This window comes from Pan paniscus, chromosome 15, assembly GCF_029289425.2.
Source record: "Pan paniscus chromosome 15, NHGRI_mPanPan1-v2.0_pri, whole genome shotgun sequence".
In the NCBI taxonomy this organism is placed as follows: domain Eukaryota; kingdom Metazoa; phylum Chordata; class Mammalia; order Primates; family Hominidae; genus Pan; species Pan paniscus.
In genome coordinates this window covers 102,097,621-102,124,597 of record NC_073264.2, presented here as the reverse complement: position 1 = coordinate 102,124,597, position 26,977 = coordinate 102,097,621, and the positions used below count along the sequence as shown (strand labels likewise).

The following is a 26,977-nucleotide window of genomic DNA, read 5'->3' as shown; positions in this document are numbered from 1 at the left end:
ACTAACAAGGAAATATACCTAAGTCTTCAAAAAAAAGAATAAGATTCTTGAATATCCCTAACATTCATCCATATAATCATTTCCACGAAGACCATATTTCTTTCATTAACTGAGCTCAATGTTTCACATACGCATTAATTAACATAAAGTTTTTAATCCAGTTTTTAAATATTGCATATTTCCCCTTCTTCTATTGTTTAATACTTTTTAATAATATAGCAAATAACATTTTAAAATGGTCAAAACAAGAAGGAGCATTAACGATTACTCACATTGGTCTTCATGTTCCTAACACATAGATGCAGCTATAGAGCTTGTAACCATGGAATCGGCTGGCAAACATCCATCCTGAGGCTCACAGAGGACGGCAGATCACAAACAGATGAAACAGTCCTCCATGATCTGTGTTTATCATCTTCCCTTTAGGAAAACATTTGAGAAATCATTATCTGAAGGATAATTATTTCATTTTCTCTTAAGAAAATGAACACTTTGTGCAACTTTCCTTGACCCAGAGGTTGACCATTATCTATAAATACCACCTGTATCATCCTTAGTCAAAGACGTTACAGTGGGGTAACATTTATTTCCCTTAGGACTTCAATGCTTTAATATAATATTTTAATATATTATTATATTTAATATATATTAAATATTGCATTAATTATATATTAATATTAGATTTTTATTTAATATATTAAAGCTTTAATATAATGCTTTAATATAATAATAATAATACATCTTGCCTCACCACTTATTTTATAATTGGACAATACTTCATCCCCTTCATATACGTACATGTATACGTATAAATTATTTCATTGATCCAATTATAATACAATGAAGTGAACAAACCCAAAGACCAAAAGCAAACACATTGTATATTCATAGGATCACCTGAATCAGAAGGAATGGGCCAGATTTCTTTTGTGATGGACCTCAGAGTTTCAGACATGTATTCATCATGTGTAACCCATACACTACCAGTAGTCATCATTGATCTTCTTTTTTTTTGCTATTCATTTCTACCTTGTCTATTGATTATGTCATTTATTCATTAATAATACTTTCAAGGCCCGTGATTCACAAAACCCAGTAACACTCTTGATATTCCATATCAGTATACAGAATCACTCAAACATTGGGTGTTTCATTAACTATCCTGTTTTTTATATATGCATCATCAATATAATACTTCATGTCACTCCCATATCACTGGAATAACATTGGCCATCTTTGACTGTATTTCACACTTTTAAATAATACGTTGATTACTCTTAAACAAACCACCCAAACGAAGGTAAGGACTTTGACTATTACTCCCCTTGGTCTTCACGCTCCTTCCTAAGCGTGGTGCAAACAGAGTATGTGACCTTGGAGGCATCCTCAAATCAGAACAAGGACATCCATTCTGATGAGTACAGAGAAGAGAAGATGAAAACAAATTTGAGACATTGTCACCATTGTTTCTTGCTTTTCACCTATAATTAGTCATTTATGCAATCGTTATTTGGACTTCATATTAATTTCATTTTCTGTTAAGGAAATTTCATTTCATTAATCATAGTAATTTCATTTTCTGTTAAGAAAATGAACAATTTCAATCTTGCTACTGGCCCAGAATCTGAACACTCTCTATAATTATACTGGCTATATCATCATTGGCCAAAGAGGTGACAGGCATGTCCCATTTATTTCTCTTGGGACTTCATGTTTTCAATACACATGAAATGTTTCTTGCCTCACTACAGATTTTAATAATTGGGCAATGATTAACATTATTCATCTTTTTATATAATACATATAAATTATATATATAGGTTCTCACATTGAGCAACTATAAAAATGCAATGAAAATAAGTAAAAACAAAGGTCATAAACAAATAAATTCTGTATCTCTGACATCTATACACATAGGATCATTTCAAACATATGGAAGGAGCTCTATTTCTTCTGTGATGGACCTCAGAGTTCCAGACACGTATTCATCATGTAAGACTCATACGCCACCAGCAGTCATCATCGATCCAAGATTGATCACCTCTTTCCACTCATTTCTATCTTGTTCACTGACTGACTTGTTAACTCACTAATAAGTCCCTATGGTTCAAAAAAAACCCCAAGAATAATCTGGATGTTCCATATCTGCATCTAGAATCATTCTAACTTTGATATATCTGTTTTATTAATTGTCTTCAGTTTTTCATCTATGCATTATCAGTATAATACTTTATATAACTCTCATATCTATCATTGGGATAATAACATTGGCCGTCTCTGTATTATAAACTTTTTTTTTTTTTTTTTGAGATGGAGTCTCACTCTGTCACCCAGGCTGGAGTGCAATGATGCAATCTCGGCTCACTGCAACCTCCGCCTCCCGGGTTCAAGTGATTCTCCTCCCTCAGCCTCCTGAGTAGCTGGAATTACAGGCACCCACCACCATACCCAGCTGATTTTTGTATTTTTAGTAGAGGCGGGGTTTCACCACGTTGGCCAGGCTGATCTCAAACTCCTGACCACAGGTGATTCACCCCCCTCAGCCTCCCAAAGTGCTTGGATTACAGGCATGAGCCACTGCACCCAGCCTATTACAAACTGTTTTATAACACATGACATACTCTTCAACAAACCACCAAGACAAGAACTTTGATCATTAATCACATGGGTCTGCATGCTCCTTCCTAAGCACGGTGCAAACAGAGGACCATGGAAGAATTCTTAAAACAGTACAACTACGTCCATTCTGAGGAGTACAGAGCAGAGATGATGATAACAAATTTGAGACATTATCACCATTTATCTTTGCCTTTCACCTTTCATTTAGTTGGTCATTTAGGCAGTAATTTTCTGGAGTATACTTATTTCATTTTCTCTTAAGAAAATGAACAATTTTGAACTTGCCGCTAACCAAAAAATTGAACATTGTCTATAATTATACTAACTATGTCATCATTGTCCAAAGAGGTGACAGGCATGTACCATTTATTTCTCTTTGGACGCCACTGTTTTCAATACATATTAATAATATATCCTGCCATACCTGAACAATGCTTCATCCACTTTATCTTTATTTATATACTTATTTATTGATTCTCACATTGATCCAATTATAAAAATAGAATGAAATTATCACAAATAAAAACATTTCTGAATTATTTCTGTAGCATCATTTGAAACAGAGAGAATGGGCCATGTATCTTCTCTAACAGACCTCAGAGTTTCAAACACGTATTCACTGTATAAGACTCATAAGCCACCAGTGGCCATCATATCATCAATCCAGGATTGGTTCTCTTTTTCTCCTGTCACTTCCACATTATCCATTGATTAGTTAATTCGTTCACTAATAATTTTAAAGCCCTATATTCACAAAACCCAAGGAGAAACTTGATATTTCTAGTCTGTATATAAAGTCATCTTATGTCATCATCTCTCCTTTATTAATTATCTTCAGTTTTTCATATACCCATTAATTTATATAGTGCTTTATATCAATTTTGTCACTGCACAACAATTGGTCTTCTTTGATTATAATTCACTCTTTTCAATAATATAGTGAGTGAATAATAATACCTTTAAGCAAACAACCCACACCAAGAAGCAAACTTTGATGATTACTCACATAGGTCTCCATGCTCCTAATATCCCGTGGCAACCATAAGGCTTCTGACCATGGAAGCGTGCTTAAATCAGTTTAAGAGCATCCATTCTAGGATTACAAAGCAGAACATGTGATGAAAAAAATGAAGACCTTATCTGTATTTATCCCTCCTTTCCAAATTTCATTGACTTATTTATTAATTTTTCATTATATATGTGTATTCTTTCTCTCTGTCTCAACAACAGGAACAATGTCAAACTTGCAACCAACCCAGAAAATAAAACTTGATTGATACAGAAAGCCTCAATGTTTTATATATATCAAAGAACATAATTTACATCAATCCCAACTTCATTACTGGGGTGCATTTGGCCCTGTTTGATATTTCATATGCCATTATATAATGAATACCCTTAGATAAACCACGCAAACCAAGACATAAAATGTGATTGTTACTCACGTTGGTCTCCATGCTCCTACTGCAGACAGCCTCCACCTTGAGGAATATAAAGGAGAACCAGTGATTAAAAAGTTGAGACATTCTCTCCATTGACAATGGCTTTCCAACTTTCATTTATTTATTCACGTAAATGTTTGCTAATTGATGTTACTATTTGTCTCTTCTAAAAATAGGACAGGATGGTACTTGCCATTGATGCAGAACAATAACACTGACTGTTACCTATCACTGTCTATACCAATGGTCCCCAACGTTTTTGGCACCCAGGATGGGTTTTGTAGAAGAGAATCTTCCCACGGACCAGGGCAGGGAGGGGTGGTTTCCAGATCACTGTTCTACCTCAGATCATCAGGCCTTAGATTCTCATAAGTAGCATGTGACCTTGATCCCTGGCATGCACCGCTCACAACAGGTTCTGCTCCAATGAGAATCTAATGCCACTACTGATCTGACAAGAGGCAGAGCTCAGGTGGTAATGCTTGCTCCCCCGCTACTCACTCCCTGCTGTGTGGCCTGGTTCCTAACACACCAGGCACTGATACTGGTCTGCAGCCCTGAGTTTAGGGACCCCTGGTCTATATGATACTGTACAAAAGAGGTGACACCCTTGATCCACTTATTTACTTATGGACCTTAGGACTTTCAAATTATATTAATAGTATTTCAGGCCTCACCTCATATTTCATAATTGGACAATGTTTTACCCTCTTCATCTTCATGCAATTGTATAAATTTTGTCATTGATTGCTTTGTAACAATACAATCAAAATTCATGAACTACAAAAGTCCAAGAACATCACCTTTGTGTATAACTAATCATCCTACAGGACTGCATCCATCAAAAATAACAGACTAGATCTCTGTCTAGGTACTAACCTCAGAGTCTCAGGCATGTATTTATTCATCATCTGTGACTAAATATGCCACGAGCCATCACCACTAGTTCAGGATTTGACATCTTTTTCCTCATCCATTTCTATATTTGTTGATTTATTAGTTCTTCAATAGATTAATTACAATAAAATAAATGTACATGAACCACAAATTCCACAGAACAGTATTCTTAAGTATCCATAACTGTCTACAGAGTAAATTCACTCAGCAAATATAACCTTCATTAATTAATTTGTGTTGTACATATCCACTAATGAACATACATTTCATTTCAATGCCATAGTACACCATAGTCAACTTCTTTGACTAAACATTTTGTAAACAGTACAGTGAATATTTTTAAACAAGCCACTCATACTAAGACAAGTGCTTTGACTCTTACATTGGTTTCTATGCTCCTAACACATAAGAGTTCATGGCCACAGTAGAATGCTTAAATCAGCTAGGAGCTTTCATTCTGAGGAATATAAGCACTGCAAATAACAGAAAGCTGAGATATTCTTTCCACTGATACATGCCTTCCCCATTTCCTTTGCTCAGTCATTTAGGTATTTATTATTTTATGGCATAATTTATTTTTTTCCCTCTGCAGTAAGTGGCCACTTGAACTCATCACTGACTCAAAGCAAGAACATACATCACAATCTTGCTTACTTATCCTTACCCCAAAATGTAACCCCTTTGATGCATTAAGGGGTTACATTTTGGGGTAAAGATAGCATTACTTACTGAACTCCAGTGGTTCTATGTTATATTAATAATAATTCTTGCCTCACCCCATACTTTCATAGTTAGATAACTTCATTCTATTCATTTTTATACACTGGCATATTTATTTATTCTTTCACTTATTGAATAACAACAAAATCAAAATCCATGAAGCACCAAAGACTGAGAACCTGATTCCTGAATATCACTGAAATCTATCTGTAGGCATTCCTACAGATGTAAACACTTAAATCCCTCTTTGTAGTGGACCGCAGTAGGTCACAGATATTTTGATCATAAAACACATTTCAGAATGTATTCCACTCGCATCATTGGTCCTTCCTTGGCCTTTTTTCACATAATTTGTATATTCTTTCTACATAAACAGGACTCAACCACCAGAATAAAACGCTGACAAGTGCTTCTAGTTCCTATGTGTCCCTTCTTCGTAACTTACATCTTTATCACTTGAGGAATGCTTAGGGAAAACCTGCAGTAGAATTCTCAACAGAGCAATTTGTGATAGGGACTTGATCTTTTTTAAAAACCATCCTAAATAACACTAAATCAAATTAATCCTAAATTTTGGTTCTTCATCGTTAGTATAGGCTTGTCCTTGTTTGATTTTATTCATGTATGTAGTCATTCACTCATTTTAAAGATGTACAATGAACACCCATGAAAACCCACTCAACGGACAAAGACTGTGCCAATTCCACTGATTTCTAATCTCCTAAAATGTAGCAGTATCCTAGAAAGCCTGGTCTTTTCAGAATGCTTAACTCACCTAAGGTGCATCCATTTTGTACAATATAACAATGATGTTATATAAATTAGACATTTCTCCATTGAGCCATGTTGTTCCCTTTTCATTTACTTAGACTTTTAAATATTAATTGGGTGGGGTGCAGTGGCTCATGCCTGTAATTGCAGCATTTTGGGAGGCTGAGGTGGGCGGATCACTTGAGGTCAGGAGTTCAGGACCAGCCTGGCCAACATGGTGAAACCCCGTCCCTACTAAAAATACAAAAATTAGCCAGGCGTGGTGGCACACGCCTGTGATCCCAGCTACTCGGGAGGCAGAGGCAGGAGAATTGCTTGAACCTGGGAGGTGGAGGTTGCAGTGAGCTGAGATCGCGTCACTGTACTCCTGCCTGGGCAACAAACAGAGTGAGACTCCATCTCAAATATAAATAAATAAATATTAATTGCTTAATTAATTAATTACCTTCTCTTTCTCAATAAAATAAACAAACTGGAACTTACCACTGACACAGAGCAAGGACATTAACTATTTCATACATTTTTCTCAGTGATTCTGAAAATATTTCTCAGGAGGCAGCATCAGCATGATTTGGGAAACTATTGGAACCTACAGAAATTAAATTATTAGAAATTTAGATTCTCAGACCCCACACCAAACCTACTGAATCAGAAATCCTGAGAATGTAGGTGACCTTCTGTATTTTACAAGCCCTCCAGGTCACTCCAATGCTCGCATTTGAGAACGACTACTCTATATTACCCTACCCTAGACAGGTGACACCCTTGATGTACAGGTTTCTTAATGCATTGCAGTGTTTCAGAATTACAGAACCAAAAATTCCTATCTGATAGCATTTTCCTCAAATAATCCAGCTTTATCCTCTTCATCTTTAATTATTTATATGTGTGTCTGTATGTTTTGCTGATTCTTTCATTTATTTCCTTCGAATAATGCAATAAATCCCCAGGATCTACTGAAACCCCATAATTAGATCCCTCAAAATTACTGAAATTTACTATAGACTTATTCTCACAGATGTAATGCCCAAGTGTTCAATCTATGACCCATTGTCCCTCTCATAGAAAACTTGGTTATACAGGCAGACACCATGGAGGCTCTTGTCTGTGTCCAGTTTATTCCTACCAAGAGAGGCACTCTCTAGGAGAGCCCCAACCTGGAAATAAGTTAGGTCTGGGTGTGTTGATCAGTTGAGACACAGAAGAAACAACTTAGCAAAGCACATGAAATAACAGGAGCAGTGTACTACTCACAAGTCCCAGAGAACAGATGGCAGCATGCCTGGCAGGGCCAGTGGGAAGGGAGGACATTCATTAAATATACTTCAAATTTCTAAATAACACAGTTAGGAAACAAACCACTGGAACCATAGCAAGAACTTTAACAGGTACTTACATTGGTTTTTTCTTTTTTTGTTTTGTTTTCTTTTTTTTTTCTTTTGAGATGGAGTTTCACTCTTGTTGCCCAGGCTGGAGTGCAATGGCACAATCTCAGCTCACTGCAACCTCCGCCTCTCGGGTTCAAGCGTTTCTCCTGCCTCAGCCTCCTGAGTAGCTGGAATTAAGGACATGCGCCACCATGCCCGGCTAATTTTGTATTTTTAGTAGAGACGGGGTTTCTCCATGTTGGTCAGGCTGGTCTCGAACTCCCAACCTCAGGTGATCCGCCCACCTCAGCCTGGGATTACAGCCTGGGATTACAGTGCTGGGATTACAGTGTTGGGATTACAGGCATGAGCCACAACATGTGGCCACATTGATCTTTACTCTCCTGACAAAGTTTAATAAAGACAATCCCAATCATGATGTCCATTCTGTGGAATACAGGACAGGTGTGAAAAGCATGAGACAATCACTCCATTGAAATTTCCACAGATTTAATATACCAAATCTCCCTTTTAAATAAATTGCAGGGGTGCAGAAATGAATTTAATCATAAAACTGATCAATCAATCCATTCATATCACTGACTGGTGCTTGGCCTTTTCTTCATTTAACATGTACATACGTTTAAGATGGAACAACGAACAACCATCAAGTCATCACCCCATTCAACATCTAAAACCCTGATAATGACTTACAAAAACACAACTACGTAAAATTTAAGCCTTGGATCTAACCCATAGATTGTTATCCATCAAGGAATGTTGCATAAACAGGAGTAAAACCCAAAATGGAATAATACATAGCTATGAAAAGAGAATGGAAAACACTGATCTCTTTTTAAATCGTGCTCCATTGTACTAAAATGGATTAAGTTATAATCCCTGCTTAAAAACACATCCTCATAAGTAGTCCATGCTTAGCTTCCTCTAACTTCCTTACCTACGTTTTGATTTATGTATTTATATAATGTTTTCAATTTACTAAAAGAGAAAACAAAAACAAGTATAAACTAAAAAGCTCCAGAAATAAAGACAATGAGTATTCACATATGTGTATATGCAGGTTACTGACTTGGATCACAAGCTTGGTCTATTTTTATTAATGGATCATAACATTTAAGACATGTCATAATAATTCTTGTTCCAGTAAATATACTCAAAATGAGACCACACTTAGACATATGTATCTATATTAACTTACAAGATGTTTATGCATACTTATCCACTGATAATAAAATTAGTATGTGTTAACAATCCACCATAGCCCCTAAGCAAGTTTCTTGAATAGTCTTAATATCTGTCAATGGGTTCATTTCCAAGAGAGATAATAGACAAGGTAATATAATAGGCTAGGTCTTTTTTTGTAACGAACTACAAAAATGTTGTGAAATCTAATAATAATCATGTTTGTCTAGATTTGATTTCAGTTATGTCATGGTCCATGCTTGAACCGTTTTGTTTCAATTATATAGTCTATGAAGATGTAACAATAAGCCGGAAGAATATTCCACTTGAACCCACTATGATAATGACAAGTATTTACTTCACATGTGCTCCTTCCTCAGGGAGTTCACAGACTAGGCTATCTAGCAATATAGGAACGTTTGTGTAAACTATGAAAAATGCTAAAATGGGATGTTAAAAATGTCCCATTTTTAGTTTATCTATAAAATGACTAAAATGACATCAATCTTTATCTTTTCAAAATTGTCCACAGTTGTAGTGAATTACATTAATTATAATCCTTAGTTTATAACAGACTCTCACTTTTTGTCTCCTTTGATTTTCTTTAGGTATGTGGCCATTTATCTACCTTCTATAGTACTATGAACATCAATGAACAGGCAAACTACCCAATCAAAAACAAGAATGTCAACTATGACTTACATAAGAACACACTCCTTGTCCTCTGGGGAACAGTCAATACCACCGTCGCTACAGGATGATCAATCACCCATGAACATCAACCCTGCGAAGTACAAAGTAGATGTTACAGGTAAGAAACAACAAGATTCAGGCTGTGTCTGAATAAATATGAAATGATCAGGGTTAGGTTCATCTCAAACATTGGTTCACGACACTCCCCATCCTTAGATTAGATTCACTCTCCTTTTATTTATTGAATTATTTAAGTTATGAATTTTACATCAATAGTGAACATTCTTGAATCCATCACCTGCATTAAGAAAAACATCTGACTATGGGACACATTGGCCCCAGTGCCGCCACTCAAACATGTAATCGTCTTGCTATTCTCTGCAAGTTAGCTTTGCTTTACAGAATCAGCTTCTTCTCATTCCTGGCTTTATAACACAGTCTCATGAGTGGTCAGTTCTTGACCTTTTTATCTATTAACTCATTCATTATTAGTCTAAATGAGTTTATAATTCAGGAACAAACGAATTAATTTTTCCAACCATCTATTCCTTTTCAACAAAATGAGTAATCTTTTCATTTTCAGAAATCTAGAACAGAAATGCCTATCCGACCCTAGTAAAATCCTACAATTTGTTTCTAACTAAGAGCAACTTTATAGAGGACATACTTAGTCCATACTTGGTTCCATTTTTCTTCGTGTATTCATACATTTCTTTGGTTATTTGTGCACTAATCAACTTATGAAGATATAATCGATAGCTATGAAACACAATCGGATCTTTGCTATTTCTAATACATATATATACAGGATCAATTACATCATAGGGAGTAAACTAGTTTTCATGTTGGACCTCAAAGTTCCAAACACAGGTATTTATTGTTCATAATTCATACATCACCAAACTTCGTCTTTGGTCCAGACCTGGAGCTCTTTTTCTTCATTCATGTCTTCATTTATTGATAGATTAATTCATCAACTCACTAATAAGAATAAGTAAATACCAAAGAGTCAGAAAAACTCAAGAGCAAGATTCTTGAATATCTAATGTCTGTCTACAAAATTATTTCCCATAGATACTAGATACATTTTATTAATTTAATGCAGTGTTTCACATACAGATTAATCAACATAATGCATTACATCAATCCCATTCTTAAGACATTAACTAATTATATGCCAAAGTGTATAATAACACAGTGATACCTCTTAAAAAACACTCAAACCAAAACAAGAATATTGACTCATACTCACATTGGTTTCCAGGAACCTACACAGAGGCAACCATACGTCTTGTGACTATGAGAGAATTCTTAAATCAGTGCCAGTGCATCCCTTCTAAGAAATACAAAGCAAAGCAGCTGATTTTTAAAACTAAGACCTTTTTGTCGATCTTTGCTTTCCCAGTAATTTAGGTATTTATTAATTTTTCATAACATATATGTTCATTGTGAACAAAACAAACAACCTCAAAAGGACTGCTCCAAGCAATAAAATTCCTACTACCCAGCATCTATATGATCACTAATCAAAAAGAGGTAACACCCTTGGGTCCATTTCTTTCTTTTTTTTTTTTTTTAGACAGAGTTTTGCTCTTGTTGCCCAGGCTGGAGTGCAATGGCGCAATCTTGGCTCACGGCAACCTCCACCTCCCGAGTTCAAGTGATTCTCCTGCCTCAGCCTCCCGAGTAGCTGGGGTTACAGGCGTGCACCACCATGTCCATTTAATTTTTTGTATTTTTAATAGAGGCAGGGTTTCACCATGTTGGGAGCTAGTGTTTCATTTTATGTTGATCGTATATCTTGAATCATCACATGGTTGAAGTCCATCTCTCCATCTTCATATTTGTCGAATTATATGTTTGTTTAATACTTTCATCATGGATCAATTTTAAATAATAACAATATATTAATCCATGAATCCAAAATAAAAGTAGATTCTTACACATTATTAACATCAATCTATCATTTCAAACATTGATTGTCATTTGCAAATGACCCTAGGAAATAGATCAGATTTTGTTTTCTGCAAACCTTTAGGTTCCAGACACATATTATTCATCACCCATGACTCCTAAACCATTAATCATTGGTTCAGATTTACATGTCTTTTTCTTCATAGTACTGTATATTTGCTTATTAATTAATTCTCAATTCATCAAACATAATAAAATAATTATCTGTGAATCACAAAATCTCACTGAAAAGAGATTCTTATATCCCTAATATCTATCTATGGAATCACATCATTCATTTAGTGACATATGTGTATATCACTGAATATACCTCTTTCATTAATCATTCCCATTGTTACAAAAAATTGATCAATCAACATAATATTTCATGTCAAATCCATACTTATCATTGGGCCACAGTTGGCCTTCTTTGGTTATATTTAATACTTTTTTAAAAAGTATTCAGTAAGTATCCTAAATAAGCCACCAAAACCAAGGCAAGAACAGTGACTATAACTCAAATCGGTCTCCATGCTCCAAACACTGGGACAGCCGTGGAGCTTGCAAATGCATAGGTCAGTTCAGGTGCGTCCATTCTAAGAAATACAAAGTAGTACAGACAAAAACAAAATTGAGAAATTCTCTCCATTGATCCTTGTAGTTTGAGGTATATACTGATTTGGGGTAATACATGTGACACTTTAACTTAAGAAAAACAACATCAAACTTTCCATTAGCCCAGAATACAGGCTATTATTTATGTTACCTGCATGATTTTTAACCAGGTGTAACAGCCTGAACCATTGGTTTTTTAATGGCATTCAGTGTCTTCAGTGTACATACACGTGGATTCTCTTGCCACCACATCTTTCCATAATTTGATGATGCTTCACCCTATTTACCTTTATGTATTTGTATCCACATGTTGATCCTTTTATTGATCAATTTATTATGATAGAGTAAAAACTCATTTTAAAAGGCCAAATAAGATCCTTATATATTCTTAAATAATCTATAGGATTATTTCTAAAAGAGGCAATAACCTAGATTCCTTCCTTCTTGGACCTCAGAGTTCCAGACATATATTCACCAAATATGATTTATACGCCACCAGTGGACATCATTGATCCAGGCTTGGCTCTCATTTTCTTCATTCATATCACTGAATAATACATCAAAAATCTAATAATACTAAAATAAATACCAAGAATCACAAAAACTAGAAGACAAGATTCTTGAATATTTCTAACATCTGCCTATGGAATAAGCAGAAATATAATAATATTTCTAACATCTGCCTGTGGATCAACTGACCTCAAGGCTTCATATATAATAATTACATTTTTTACATTTGGGTGATGGTTGGCAGTCACTGATTACATTTTGCACTTACTGAATACCCTTCAGAAGAACACTGAAACTGAGACAAGAAGTTTGACTATTACGTCAGTCTCCATGTTCCTAACACATGGAGGCAACCACTGATCTCATAGCCACAGAACACCAAAATCAGCTCGGGTCTGTCCATTCTGAGGAGTACAGAGCAGACTAAAAACATTGAGACCTAATCTCTGTTGATCCTGCCTTTCTGCATAGCATTTATTCAGTGATTTGGGTATTTACTAATTTTTCATATTATAGGTGTCTTTCTCTCTTAACAGAAGAAACAATCTCTGACCAAGAAAATAAAACTGACTCTTACTTGTTAGATTCTATATAATCCTTAGTCAAAGAGGAAACACTGTGATCCATTTCTTTGATAAGAGGAATCAGTATCTCCTATTTTTAGTAATAATTTATCTCATCTCCTATATTCATAGCTGGACACTGTAGCTTAAATCTCTACTTGTATTTTTATCTGTTTATATTTGTTTAATGGTTCTATCATTCATATATTAGTAATAATAAACCTAAATCTATGACCCCAAGATAAGAAAATGATCTTTGTATGTTTCTGACATTGTCTACAGGATCATTTCCAACAGAAGCAAAAACCTAGATTCTTTTCTTCTCATATTCATCATCCATGACTTATATGCCACCAGTGGTCACCATTGATTCATAGTTGGGTCTCTCTTTCATCATTCATTTCTAAATATTTATTGAATAAATCATTTCTTCTTTGATAATAAAATGAATACATGATTTTGAAAACCCAAGAACAAGATATTTGAAGAATCCTTACATTTGTCTATACAATCATTTCCCACACAGAATACATCTCTTTGATTAATTAACCTCAATGTTGCACATTATCATTAAGCCAGTTAACTTTTTATTATATTAAATAATTTTTAATAATATCAGGAATACTATTAAACAACCTAAACCAAGACAAGAACCATTACTCACATTGGCCTAACACAGAGGCAACATAGTCTTGATCACAGCAAAATGATCAGCTCATTGCATCCATCCTGAAAAGTGCAAAGCAGAGAAGATGATTAAAAAATTGAATATTCTTTACATTAATCTATATTTTTTCACCATTCATTTACATAGCCATTTGAGTATTTATTAATTTTTTCTTAATACAACAAATGTGAAACTTGCAACTAACCATTACTTACTGCTATCTATATGATCCTTAGTCAAAGATGTATTACACTTGGTCCATTAATTATCCAACCATTTCAATTTATATTAGTATTATTTCTGTTTACTACACATTTCAACAATAAACAATACTTCACCCTCATCTATATTCATTTATACATGTTTGTTTATTCTTCATTGCTATTTTAATAATATAATATTTTTTAAATTCATAAACATAAAGAACAAGGTTCTTGTATTTCCCTGACATCTGTCTACAGGAGTTTTTCAGACAGAGGGACTAGGCTAGATACTGCTTGTGATGGACCTCAGAGTTCTAGACACGTATTCATTGTATGACTCATAGGCCACCAGTGGTCATCATCAATCCAGCCAGAATTGGCCCTCTTTTTCTCCTTTTATTTGTAAGTTGTTTCCTAATGATTCATTAGTTCACTAACAATAACATAAATACCTCTGGATCACCAAGTTTTAAGGACAAGATCCTTAAGTATTCCTAGTATCTGTCTACATAATCATTTGCTTCAATTAGTATATTAATACTTCCTTCATTCATCATGTTCATTGTTTAAAATATCTATTAATCTACACAATATTTCATGTCAAGTCCATACGTATCCTTGGGACATAGCTGGCCTTCCTTGATTATATTAATATATAATATTTTTTAAATATTACACTGAATATCCTAAACAAATAAGCAAAAGCAAAAAATAATTTTACTGTTAACTCACATTGGCCCATGTGCACCTCTACAGAGGGGCAGACATGGGGCTCCAGATCAAGGCAAGATGTTCTGCCAGCCCAGGTGTGTCCATTCTGGGAAGTGCAAAGCAGAGAAGGTAACAGGATTGAAATATTTTTCACGGATTCATTCATTTGACCCTTCTCTTAGTCATTCAGGTATCTATTAATTGTGGTAATACTTATCAATTTTCTTTTAAAAAAATGAACAACAGCACACTTGTTCTGATGCAAAATAAGAAACTTCACTATACTGCTTATGTCATCCGTAGTCAAAGATTACACTTGAATTGTTCGTTTTTTAAATGGTATTCATATTTTCAATACATTTTAATGATTTCCGTTGTCTCACCATTTACCTTGAGTGGACATGCTTCACACTCCTCATCTTTAATTTTTTACATGTGTACATTGATTATTACATCAATGAATTTATTTTAAAGAAGAAACAAAAGTCACAAAAACAATCCAAGAAGATGGCCCTTTTGTATTTCCAAAACCTAACTATAAGATCACTTCAAAAGCAATAGACTATATTTCCTCCTCTATTGAACCTCAGAGTTCTAGACACACATTATTCAGCATCCTTGACTTCTATGCCACCAGTTTTTATCATTGGCTCAGGCTTAGGACTGTTTAGCTTAATTCTCATTTACATGTTATTTATGCATTAATTCATGAATATTAATATTATAACCCATGTAAATATAATATCCAAACAGTAAGAGCATAGAATATTCCACAACTTTCTATATAATCTGTCACTTTGATATATCTTTCATGAATTATCCTCAATGTGTCATAAATGAGCTAGCAAATATACTGTTTCAACCAATCTCATATTTATCATTGGCTGAGGTTGGCCTTTTGGATAATTTTTCACACATTCATGATATTATGAATACCCTTTAAAAAGTCTCTTAGAGAAAGACATGAACTTTATTACTCACACTGATCTCTATGCTCCTAACCAACAGTGGCAACCACAAATCTCATGACCATGAATGCTTAGGTCGGCTCAAGTGCATCCATTCTGCAGAATACAAAGAGCAGGTAACTCTTTTAGAAAAAATTCAAACCTTATCTCCATTGATCCTTTCCATATTTCCATTATTCAGTTATTTTTATATTGATTAATTTTTCAGAATGGAAATGTTTTCTCTCATAACAAAAGGAACAATGTCAAATGAGACTTAACCAGAAAATGAAACTGACTCTTACTTATTAAGAGTCTAGATGAACCTTAGCCAAAGAGCTGATACTCATGATCCATTTCTTTAAGGGGCATCTGTGTTTAAAATTTTTAGTGATAATATTTCTTACATCTTCATGTATATTCATAATTGAACAATGATTCACCTTTATTTATTCTTGTTTAATTGTTCTATCATTTATCTATTGATGATAAACCTCAATCTATTAATCCAAAGTAAGAATATGATCTTTGCACATTTCTGATATCTATCCAATTATGTTCTCTGTTGGACCTCAGAGTTTCAGACACGTAGTATTCATCGTCCATGACTCAAACGCCACCAGTGGTCATCATTGGTCCATGTTTAGTAGAGGTGGGGTTTCACCATTTTGGCCAGACAGGTCTCGAACTCCTGACCTGAGGTGATCCACCCACCTCGGCCTCCCAAAGTGCTGGGATTACAGGCATGAGCCACCACACCCGGCCAGGGAGACAGTTCTAATAACTACTTCAAGTCCTTTTCTGCTAATGCTCACATCTGTATAAGTTCTGGGTTGGTTTTGATTAATTCATTAGTCTCTTAATTGTGGGTTGTGTATTTTTTGCCCCTTTGAATGCCTGGTAAATTTGCAGATGTTGTGAATTTTACCCTGCTTGTGTGCTGGATATATACGTATTTCTAGAAATGTCCTTGAACTTTGTTCTGGGATACAGTTAATCTACCTGGAAAGAGTTTGATCCTTTTGGATCTTGTTTTTACCATCCATTAGGTCTGAAGCAGCATTTAATCTGGGGTTAATTATTTCCCCCATGCAGGCACTCGCTTCTTGAGAAACCTCTCCAATGCCCTGTGAGGATGAGCATTTCCAGGCTGCTTGGTGGAAATGGACACTAGTCCCCCCCCACATAAACGCTGGGCGCTGGTCTCCCTAATTTTTTGGACAGTTTAAGAATTTTTTCTTTTTTCTTTTTATTGATAATAATAAAATAACCATGAAGCACAAAAACCTAGATCATGAACGAGCCTGAAATAGTCCTGCATCTCTATATAGAATCACTTTCTCTCTTTTATTAATCATCCTCAAAGGTGATTAATCAATATAATGTTTCATATCAATTCCATATTTATCACTGAGCCATGGCTGGCTTTCTTGGATTATATTTCATACTTTTCAAATAAAGAGTGTATGTCCACAAAAACTCATATTTTTTTCCATGCACCAAACATACAGAGGCAGCTATACATCTTGTGACCACCAAAGAATGTTTAAATCAGCTCCAGTGCATCCATTCTAAGGAGTACAAAGCAGAGCATTTGATTAAAAGAAAATTAGGACTTTATCTTAATTGAATCTTACTCCCCACATTTAATTTACTCATTCACTTAGGTGTTTATTAACTTTTTGTAGTTTATATATTTTCTAGACAAAACATACAACCTCCACTTGGTTTGAACCATAGTAATAAAGTTGACTATTATTTATCAGTGTCTATATGATCATTAAGGGTAACACTTTGATCCACTTATTTCTTAATGGGAATAGTGTTTTCAACATTTATTATTAATATTTCTTGCCTGACCACATATATTGATAATTGAATAAAGCTTCACCATCTATAGTACAATAAATCATACTTACTGATTTATATATTAATTTAATGCTTCCATCATTGATTTACTTATAAGAATGCTATAAAATACATATTAGGAATATACAAAGATTTTGCCCTTTTATTTTGGATTTCCATCAGAGTAATTAGACTAAATTTTTTATTGTGTTGGACCTCAGATTTCCAGATACAAACTGTTATTCAACCTCACTGACTCATACCCCAACAGTCATTATCATTGGTCCAGGCTTGGGCCTCTTTTATCTCATTCATCTCTACATTTCTTTACTGGTTAATTTATCAGTAAACTAATCATATTAAAGTAAATATCTACCTATCTAAAACGCTTATGAACAAAATCCCAAAACCCTTGAGAACAAGATGGCTTAGGCATCCCTAACACCAGTCTATAAAGTCATTTACCATGTTTTTTTCATTAATCATCCACAGTGTTATAAATATGGATTAATCAACATGTTTCATGTCCACCACATACTTTCCACTGGGTCATGGGTGGCTTTCTTTGGTTATTTAAAAATTTATAGTGAATCTTTTAAAATCTACCCTAAACAAATATAAAAATATGACAAGAAGATTGACTCTTACTTCTGTTAGTGTCCAGGCTCCTACCCAGAGGCAACTGTGGAGAATGCGATCACAGCAGAAGGCCTGTAAGTACAAAGCAGTGCAGATAAAGAAAATAAAAATAGAGACATTATTTTCCTCGATCTATGCATGTCACCTTTCATTTAGCCAATCATTTAGACATTTAAAATTTTCAGTTAATATTTATTAATTTTTTTAAGAAAACCAACAACATTGATCTTGACACTGACACAAATCAAGAGCGTTTCTTTGTATATTGACTATTTCATAATAGACTCTATTGTTTTCAATATATATGAATAGTTTCTTTTATCTACTCATACAATTTTTGTAATTGGACAGTACTTCACTTATTCAGATTTATTTATATTTGTTTATTAATTATTTTATCTATCTATATTATTTATATCCTCTATATCATCCTTAGCTAGAGGTAACACATTTGAACCATTTATTTCTTAACAGACTTTTTCCATATATATATAAATGGCTTCTCGTTTCCCTACATAGTTTCATAATTGTACGATGATTTCATTACTCATGTGTGTTTCTATTGCTTTATTGATTCTTTCATTGATCTATTTATAATAACAGAATCAAAATCCATTAATGCAAAAACCAAGAACATGAGCCTTGTGTATTCTTAAATCTGTCTATAGGGTATGGTATTTTCAACAGAGGCAGAGTCATCATTGACTGAAGACTGGCTCTCCTCTTCTCCATTACTTCTACATTTGTTTATTTATTAATTCATCCTTTTACTAATAGTAATTAAATAATGTTACAAAAACTTAAGAACAAGAAATACTGTATAGCTCTCTATAGGATCATCTCTCACAGTGATTTTATCATTAATCATTTTTAATTTTATAGATAATCAACATAATGTTTCATGGCAATGCCATAATTACCCCTGGACCATGGTTAACCTTTTGGATTATCTGTAATGTTCTTAATAAAATAATGACTACCCCTTAAAAACCCAGAACCAAGACAAGAACTTTGACTATACTCACATTGGTCTCCAAGCTTCTAACACAGAGGCAACCAGAAACCTCATGACCATGGAAGGGTGCTTAAGTCAACTTGAGGGTGTTCATTCTGAGAGTACAAAGCAAAAAAGATAAAAAGATGGAAATAGTCTGTCCATTTATCCACACATTTCTCCTTTCATTCTATTAGTCATGTAAGTATGTGTGAAACTATTTTTTCTTGAGAAAACAACCAACCATGAACATGGTCCTGACCCAAATGACCTCACATACGTTATTATTATTTTTACTGTATATGCCATCCTGCAGCAAGCGAGTAATACCTCTGAGTCATTTATTTGTTAATAGAAAGAAGACCTCAGTGTTTTTAATAAATGTGAATAGTATTTCTTATTTCACCATATATTTCCATAATTGGACAACGCCTCACTATTTTTATCTTTATGCAGTTAAAATATATTTGCTTATTGATTCATTGATCCAATTATAAAAATAGAGGGAAAATGCATGAATGTGAAGACCAAGAACAACATCCTCAAATATTCCTAATGTCTATCCCTAGGATAGAAGGTGAAGACTAGATTTTTTATTATATTGGACCTCAGACTTCCAGACCTGTATTCACCGTCAATGACTCATACGCCACCAGTCATCATCATTGGTCCAAGATTGACTCTATCTTTCTTCATTCATGTCTATCTACATTCGTTTTTTGATTAATCAATTCATTAATAGTGCTGTAATCATAAAATAAATAGCTATGAATAGGGAAGTCTTAAGAATAAATTTGTACTTAGGTAGTGAATAATAAAAATGCTTGACCTTATTTGATTATATTTTAGACTTCTTAAGAATACAGAGAATACCCTTAAAACAAAACAAGAATTTTAACTACTACTCACAAGAGTCTTCCTGTGACACACGGAGGTAACCGTACAGTTCACGGTCATTGCAGTGATTAAATCAGATGGGGCTGTTCATTCTGAGGAATACAAAGCAGACCAGATGATAAACACTGATAACTTGTCTTCAGTCACCTTTGTATTACCCTTTCATTTTCACAATAGTTTAGGTATTTATTAATCTGTGATAATATTTACATATTTTTCTTTTAAAAAATTAACAAACTTGAACTTGAACTGATCCAGAACAATAATATTGACTATTTCTTATATGCAGTGTCTTAAGACCCTTAGACAAAGTAGCATGCTTGATACATATATTTCTTGAGACATCAGTGTTTTCCATGTATATCAGTAGTTTTTCTTGCCTAATCACATTTATTCATAGGTGAACAATGCTTCAGTCTCCTTTTTTACTTGTTTATATGCTTGTTTATTGGTTTTGTCATTGATCTCTTTATAATAATAAAATCAAAATTTACTAACAAAATCCTTGATATTAGACTTAAGAACTTAAGACAATTACTAACAGCAGCCTATGTCCTCCCTACTCACACAGGTAGCCATCAAAACCTTCATCAGTGGAAAATGATTGCATCAGCCATCACGCCTCCATTCTGTGAAGTACAAAAGAGATGTTAGAAAGAATGAAACCACTGTGATTTTTCTTTCTGTTTATGGATGTCATGTGTTACTGGATTAATTGAAATTCTTGATAGGTAACAGAGTTTTATCATCAGCTTATGATTGCCTATGACTAGCTCAAAGTTAAGTTTTAATAAACTAATAAGTACAATAAACCTCATTCCTAAATACAAGGAAAAGATCTATATAATGAATAGTTGTCTCTATGCCCCTCTCACATAGATAACAATAATTGAGGTTTACCTTTAAATGAACTGCATTTAAATGAAATTAATCTAAATGATTGTTTCACGGCACAGTTTCATCAATGGTCTACAGTATCCCTTATTTATATATACATCAGTTTGTATACATCTGTATCTATGTATTTGTGTCTGTACTTCCTTATGGATTAATTAATCATCATTCACATTTCTAAAGAAAATGAACAGGTTAAGAAAACCAACAACTAAGAACTAAAATATAATGTTTGCATCTGTCTACGTATAAAATACCCTAAGTGGACAGAGCCTTGAAATTCTTTGTATATCTGAACAACAGGTAAATAAAAAGGAACCCAGGCTTCTTAACAGTCAATGTTTGGCCCTCTTTAGTTTAGTTAGTGGGTTAATCTTTTACTTATTTATTTAATGGCTTTTTTCTTTTAATAAAATGAAAAACTATGAATTCACTCTATAACCTGAACAAGAACACTGACTATTACAAAAATTGCCTATATTCTCCTCATCCAAAGGGAAAAAATGCTTCATCAAGTCCTAGTGAAAGTCAGTGTTTCAGAAATATTTTTTGGAATAGCAAATTCATGCTGGGCTTAATACCTAGGTGATGGATTGACAGGTGCAGCAAACCACCATGGCACACATTTACCTAGGTAACAAACCTGCATATCCTGCACATATACCCCAGAACTTAAAATAAAATTAAGATGTAAAGAAGAAACAAAAAATTATTGTTTCATTCTATATGCCCATAGTAGATTCTTTTCTTCTTTTATTCTACATTAGTGCACTGATTCAATCATCGATATATTTATAAAAATATAATCAATACCTATCAAAACCTTAAAACTTAAATACCATGAGTACTGCCACATTGTCTGCGGGCTCATTTACCACTATCCCTCTTGGGAATGGACACTACTACTGCATATTTGAACTAATCTTAATCCTTGGTTCATACCCAACAAAAACCCACCATTGGTCCATATTTAGTATTCTTCATCATCATTCATTTACACATGATTTCATGTTTCATTGATTTACTAACAGTATAATCAATTCCTATGAATCCCAAAAACCCCATAACAAGAAATCAGACAACCCTGACATCTCTTCATAGGTCATTTCTCACAGAGGAAGGAAGATAGATCCCTTTGTGTGATAAATTCAGTTTTTCAGATTAGCAGATTAATGACCATATCTGCTTCATATTAATCCCATACTCTTAATTGGTCAAGGCTTGATCATCTTTCATTGACCCTGTCCATATTTTAAGGATGTGATGATAAAGAACTACGAAGCTGCCATTTTACTCCACACTGACAATATCTTCCATCTTGGAATGTGAATAAGCTGTCTTTATAGAGGGAGGTTAAAATCAACTGTGACTCAAATAAAATTGAATAATTTATTTTTACATTAATTAACTCAATAATTAACTATTAAAATGAATAAGATGGTCTTGTTTTTTTCTCCTTAACTGACCACAGATGTGCTGAATGATTCACATATAACTTCATTCATTTTATTTGTATACGTAGTCATTTATTCCTTTCCAGAAAGACTTAACTCTCTTAACAACCACTAAAGCAAAAGCAATCACTTTGTTACTTACGTAGGTTTCTACACTCATTACTCAAACAGACAACAACCATGATCTTCCTCGCTGGAGAATAATTGAATCACTGCGCATTCATTCTGTGGAGTACAAGGTGAATATAAAAATAGGTAGATGAGAAAGAGAGAGAGAGAGAGAGAGAGAAATGGATCAGCCTAGATTTAGATTTTTTTAAAATTCCGTTCAAGTCAACAATTATTGATTAGAAATAAACCCTGGTACTTGTCATGTATTTAAAAGATGAACGACATTGATTCATTGACTAATTGACTCAAGTATGAAATTTAACTACTGTAAGTAAAACCAGGCAAAATAATCATAATTGTGACTATTAAACACGTCTGTCTGTTTATCTGCCTTCTACTCAACTAGGAAAGGGTTAAATTTCCTTTCTACATGAATCTTGCTAGAAAGAATTAAATTAATCTGAATCCTGGATTCGAGTACATTCTCAACAATTGTGTATGCGTGCATACACACATACATGTAAAGTTAAATAGTTACACATGGAGGCATGTCTATTCCGTGTTTTAAGGAAATTGCACCAATGAGACTGAAAGGGAAATATTATCCAAATATATAAACATATTCACCATTCCAAAGATGCAAGAGCCTACCTCAATTTTGTTTATGGAAATAATGACAATACTGGAGAGCTGTTGTATGGAACTGGATTAATCACTCTTTTTGTTCCATAATACCTGGCCCTCATTGGTCCATGATTTGGCCTTATTTTGAATAACTGATTGAGACATTAATTTGTTCCTTTTTACATTTATAATAAAATCATTATATCTGTGACTTCACAGAAACTGGACAATATCAATGCCCGTCCCATGCTCATTAGACAGAAAATTCAGATCATTTTCCTTGCTTTCGGAAATTAAACTGAGGAACTGAATTTAAATAGTGAAGATTATTAGAATTCATTATAACTGGTCATTTGACATATTCTCAAGATAGATCCATGTGTAAACTCTCTCTCAATTAGGTAGTAATTTAAGCAATAATTAAAGTAAACATTTTGCCCTTTAAAAAAAAAAATGAACACCCTCAAGCAGAACAACAACATGGACTCTAACATCCATTTATCTAACTGCTCCTTACCCAAAGGGTCAGCTTTGATTAATTTATTTTACTGGGACTTAGTGCTTCAGAAATGTATTAGTAATGATTCCTATTATTTTATGTACTCTCATATTTGGAGCAGGAATAACCATTCTGTTATTTATACTGTACTTTTCTTGATTTATCCATATACTTGTTTACTAAAAATAATACAGTCCATACTCAGAAGCCCAAAAACTAAATCCTGATTATTGTTAGCTTCTGGAATAAGCTCATTTCCCATAGACATAATGAAAAGTACTCTTTTTGTAATGGACCTCAGAGTTATAGGGTTTAATCAAAATCCAAGATTCAGACACCCCAGGGTACTCATCATTGATCCAGGATAAGCAATCTTTTCCTTCATTTATACCTTTGTTTATTGATCCATTCATTGATTCAGTAGCAGTAATAAAATCAATACCCATTGTTATTTTAGCATCCACGAACAGTATCCTTGAATATAACCAAGATCTGTTTACAGGCTCTTTTCGCATAGACTAGCCCTATTCTCAATAGACTAGATCTCCTTTTGTAGTGGCCCACAGTGAAGCAAGTATAGATCAATGAACAGCCTTGCTTCCTACCCATCTCATTCCACTTATCTTCCACCTTTCCATGCATTCCTCCCTCATTAAAGAGCTGTCTAACAGGACTTTGCATATAATGTAAACGTACTGTAACTGCGTTCTCCATTACAGTCACCAATAGCAACATACAGCTGCTGAGCACTAGAAATGTGGCTAATGCAACCAAGAAATTACATTTAAAAGTGCATGTACCTTTAATTATTTTAAATATAAATAGCCACATGTGGATAGAGGAAACGACATTGAACAGTGCAGCCATAGATTTTATTAGTGAATAAATCTTAAATTAAATGCAGTACAAAAATAAGATAAATTATTAATCAGATAAAAAAAGAATAAAATGTCTTTCATCTTATTTTTAACCAAAATTGTGCTTAATTGGATTAACCACAATCTAAGTTTCATAACACATTCATCTCATTGATCTACATATGCCTTAACTTTAAATAATTCAGTGAACATTAATGAAAAATTTACCCTAATTGACAAGTTTTTGGACTGTTATTTACTTAAGTCTTTAGCTTCCTTACACACAAAGGTAACAGCCAAGATCTTCATCAGCAGAGACTGATTAAATCAACCATGGTCTTCACTCTGTGGAGTTGAATACAAATTTTCAAAAGAATGAACAGTACAGATTTAGATTGACTTAAAAGACATTAGTTGTGTGATATTAAATTAATCATAAAGTTGATTCAAATCCAATTTTTATCACTGACCCAAGAACTGCACATATTTTTATTTCTTAACTATTAACTTTAAATAATACAATAAACACTGTTAAATTCATCACCCAAAACAAAAACCATGACTATGGCACACATCTGTCTATAGACACCTACACAGGCAACCACTTTAGATCATCTTTTTTATTTAATGGACTCAACATGTGTAGAAATGGATGAATTTAAATTCATGATTCATGGCATATTATCACCAATGGTAAATGCTTTACCCTACTTATATATGAATTCATTTATTGTTTTGATTTGTTTATTTATGTTATGATGCATGGAATATTTCATTATACATTCACAAATACTAACACACACACACACACACACACACACACAGAGCAGTAAACTCATGAAGAACCCACAACAGAAATGCTTTTCATGTTCAATGTCTATATGCCCACACCTAACCAGGAAGACAGCATCAGTAGTTTAGAAAAAGACTAACTTTCATTTTCATTTCTCACTCAGTTGTGTTATGCCCTCTTTTAAAAAATTAACTGTGACAAGGACATATTCTATTCACATGTAACAATTCAATATATAGGAATTTACTTACATTATAGAAGAAGCTTGAATAATATTATGTCTCCATATGTCCATTATGCTATTCACAAGATTTAGAAACTAGATGCTTTTTTAGTTTTTAATAAAACTCAGTACAGAGTTTGATTTATAATAACTTTTCATAAGGAATATTCTCAAGTTGAAACATGCTCATTTATTTCCAATTAAATAACTGTTTCATCTATTATTTATTTATGCAATTTTCCCTCCTCTAAATAAAACCAATCAGTAAACAACCATCAACATCAAACAATTATTTTGTGTCTTGCATACATCTGTCCACATACGCCTTCCAAAACAAGGCAACAGCCTCTATCATTATATGTCACTGGAATTCAGTGCTATAGAAGCATATAATAATAATCCATTCGTCATTACATACTCTCATAATTGGTCAATGCCAAGCTCTCCTTATATTTACCCATTTATGCAAAATTTATGCATTGATTTACTTATAAAATGGAATCTATACCAAAAAACTATGAACACCCATGATCAAGATACCTGAATATTCTGAACTTGTGTTATAAGCTCATTTCCCTAGAAGGAAAAATGGGGGCCTCTTTTTAAAATGGACCTCAGAGTTACAGATGGCTTTAATCAAAATTTTTGATTCAGACACCCTCCAATCTCATCATTGGTCCAGGCTTGGCACTCTTTTTCTTCATTCATGTATACCTTCATTTTCCCATGAATCACAAATTCTGAGAACAAGATCCTGGATATCACAACAATATATCTCTAGGCTCAATTCCCACAAAGCTGTCAGACTAGATCTCAGTGCCACACATGGAATAATCAACAAATCTTGCTTCAGATCAGTACTATCAACATGAATGGCCAATGACTGGGCTATGTTCATTTAATTTGCCTAATTTTAAAGGTGGTATAATGAACAATGAAAATCCACAATGGTATCCCCCACTAGAACACAAACAGCATGTTTAACCTTACAAGAGCTTCTCCTGAACAGTTAACAGCCTGAATCTCTTCCAATATGGGAATGCTTAAATCAAGTATGGTGCAGAAATACTACAAAACATGAAACACTTCTGAAAATTAAATTCCTTCTACCTTTTTAAAAAATAAGTCTCTATTGTGCTGAAATGGGTCAGTCCTACTCCTTGGCCTACAACACATTCCTATTATTGGTTGTTACTTGATGTTTTCATTTTTGTGTATATGGCCTTTTGTTCCTTTCTTCAATAATCACACATGAACCAACCG

General features: G+C 33.8%; 1 long non-coding RNA gene, 13 other non-coding genes and 2 pseudogenes across 16 annotated transcripts in view; all 16 read right to left on the bottom strand.

Annotated features, from left to right (window-relative positions):
• Positions 1-26,977, bottom strand: part of LOC103784048 (uncharacterized) — a 137,868-nt gene that overhangs the window by 50,931 nt on the left and 59,960 nt on the right. For 2 of the 3 annotated variants that reach the window (XR_010109783.1, XR_010109782.1), the window contains exons 11-25: positions 24,927-25,043; positions 22,750-22,832; positions 20,827-20,888; positions 20,272-20,351; positions 19,394-19,478; positions 18,378-18,440; positions 15,916-15,998; positions 14,956-15,040; positions 14,018-14,082; positions 9,722-10,693; positions 7,846-8,263; positions 6,933-7,038; positions 4,065-4,100; positions 3,626-3,712; positions 273-1,411 (exon numbers count right to left, since the gene is read on the bottom strand). This is a non-coding gene — a long non-coding RNA (uncharacterized LOC103784048). Of the gene's footprint in view, positions 1-272; positions 1,412-3,625; positions 3,713-4,064; positions 4,101-6,932; positions 7,039-7,845; positions 8,264-9,721; positions 10,694-11,072; positions 12,262-14,017; positions 14,083-14,955; positions 15,041-15,915; positions 15,999-18,377; positions 18,441-19,393; positions 19,479-20,271; positions 20,352-20,826; positions 20,889-22,749; positions 22,833-24,926; positions 25,044-26,977 lie in introns of those variants that run through there. The other variant, XR_004666313.3, reaches the window with a different exon arrangement.
• On the bottom strand, positions 933-1,004 carry LOC112437063 (small nucleolar RNA SNORD113/SNORD114 family). Its single transcript, XR_003025732.1, has one exon. It is a non-coding gene; the product is annotated as a small nucleolar RNA SNORD113/SNORD114 family (small nucleolar RNA).
• LOC112437045 (small nucleolar RNA SNORD113/SNORD114 family) lies at positions 1,959-2,030 on the bottom strand. Its single transcript, XR_003025715.1, has one exon. It is a non-coding gene; the product is annotated as a small nucleolar RNA SNORD113/SNORD114 family (small nucleolar RNA).
• LOC112437074 (small nucleolar RNA SNORD113/SNORD114 family) lies at positions 3,209-3,281 on the bottom strand. Its single transcript, XR_003025739.1, has one exon. It is a non-coding gene; the product is annotated as a small nucleolar RNA SNORD113/SNORD114 family (small nucleolar RNA).
• On the bottom strand, positions 4,935-5,011 carry LOC112437083 (small nucleolar RNA SNORD113/SNORD114 family). The gene has a single exon (XR_003025747.1). It is a non-coding gene; the product is annotated as a small nucleolar RNA SNORD113/SNORD114 family (small nucleolar RNA).
• On the bottom strand, positions 10,558-10,631 carry LOC112437084 (small nucleolar RNA SNORD113/SNORD114 family). Its single transcript, XR_003025748.1, has one exon. It is a non-coding gene; the product is annotated as a small nucleolar RNA SNORD113/SNORD114 family (small nucleolar RNA).
• LOC112437090 (small nucleolar RNA SNORD113/SNORD114 family) lies at positions 11,739-11,807 on the bottom strand (annotated as a pseudogene).
• On the bottom strand, positions 12,725-12,796 carry LOC112437059 (small nucleolar RNA SNORD113/SNORD114 family). The gene has a single exon (XR_003025729.1). It is a non-coding gene; the product is annotated as a small nucleolar RNA SNORD113/SNORD114 family (small nucleolar RNA).
• On the bottom strand, positions 13,655-13,727 carry LOC112437085 (small nucleolar RNA SNORD113/SNORD114 family). The gene has a single exon (XR_003025749.1). It is a non-coding gene; the product is annotated as a small nucleolar RNA SNORD113/SNORD114 family (small nucleolar RNA).
• LOC112437062 (small nucleolar RNA SNORD113/SNORD114 family) lies at positions 14,523-14,592 on the bottom strand (annotated as a pseudogene).
• LOC112437066 (small nucleolar RNA SNORD113/SNORD114 family) lies at positions 15,514-15,588 on the bottom strand. The gene has a single exon (XR_003025734.1). It is a non-coding gene; the product is annotated as a small nucleolar RNA SNORD113/SNORD114 family (small nucleolar RNA).
• On the bottom strand, positions 16,447-16,521 carry LOC112437044 (small nucleolar RNA SNORD113/SNORD114 family). The gene has a single exon (XR_003025714.1). It is a non-coding gene; the product is annotated as a small nucleolar RNA SNORD113/SNORD114 family (small nucleolar RNA).
• Positions 17,940-18,017, bottom strand: LOC112437067 (small nucleolar RNA SNORD113/SNORD114 family). Its single transcript, XR_003025735.1, has one exon. It is a non-coding gene; the product is annotated as a small nucleolar RNA SNORD113/SNORD114 family (small nucleolar RNA).
• LOC112437049 (small nucleolar RNA SNORD113/SNORD114 family) lies at positions 19,964-20,035 on the bottom strand. The gene has a single exon (XR_003025719.1). It is a non-coding gene; the product is annotated as a small nucleolar RNA SNORD113/SNORD114 family (small nucleolar RNA).
• On the bottom strand, positions 24,132-24,203 carry LOC112437077 (small nucleolar RNA SNORD113/SNORD114 family). Its single transcript, XR_003025742.1, has one exon. It is a non-coding gene; the product is annotated as a small nucleolar RNA SNORD113/SNORD114 family (small nucleolar RNA).
• Positions 26,322-26,395, bottom strand: LOC112437073 (small nucleolar RNA SNORD113/SNORD114 family). Its single transcript, XR_003025738.1, has one exon. It is a non-coding gene; the product is annotated as a small nucleolar RNA SNORD113/SNORD114 family (small nucleolar RNA).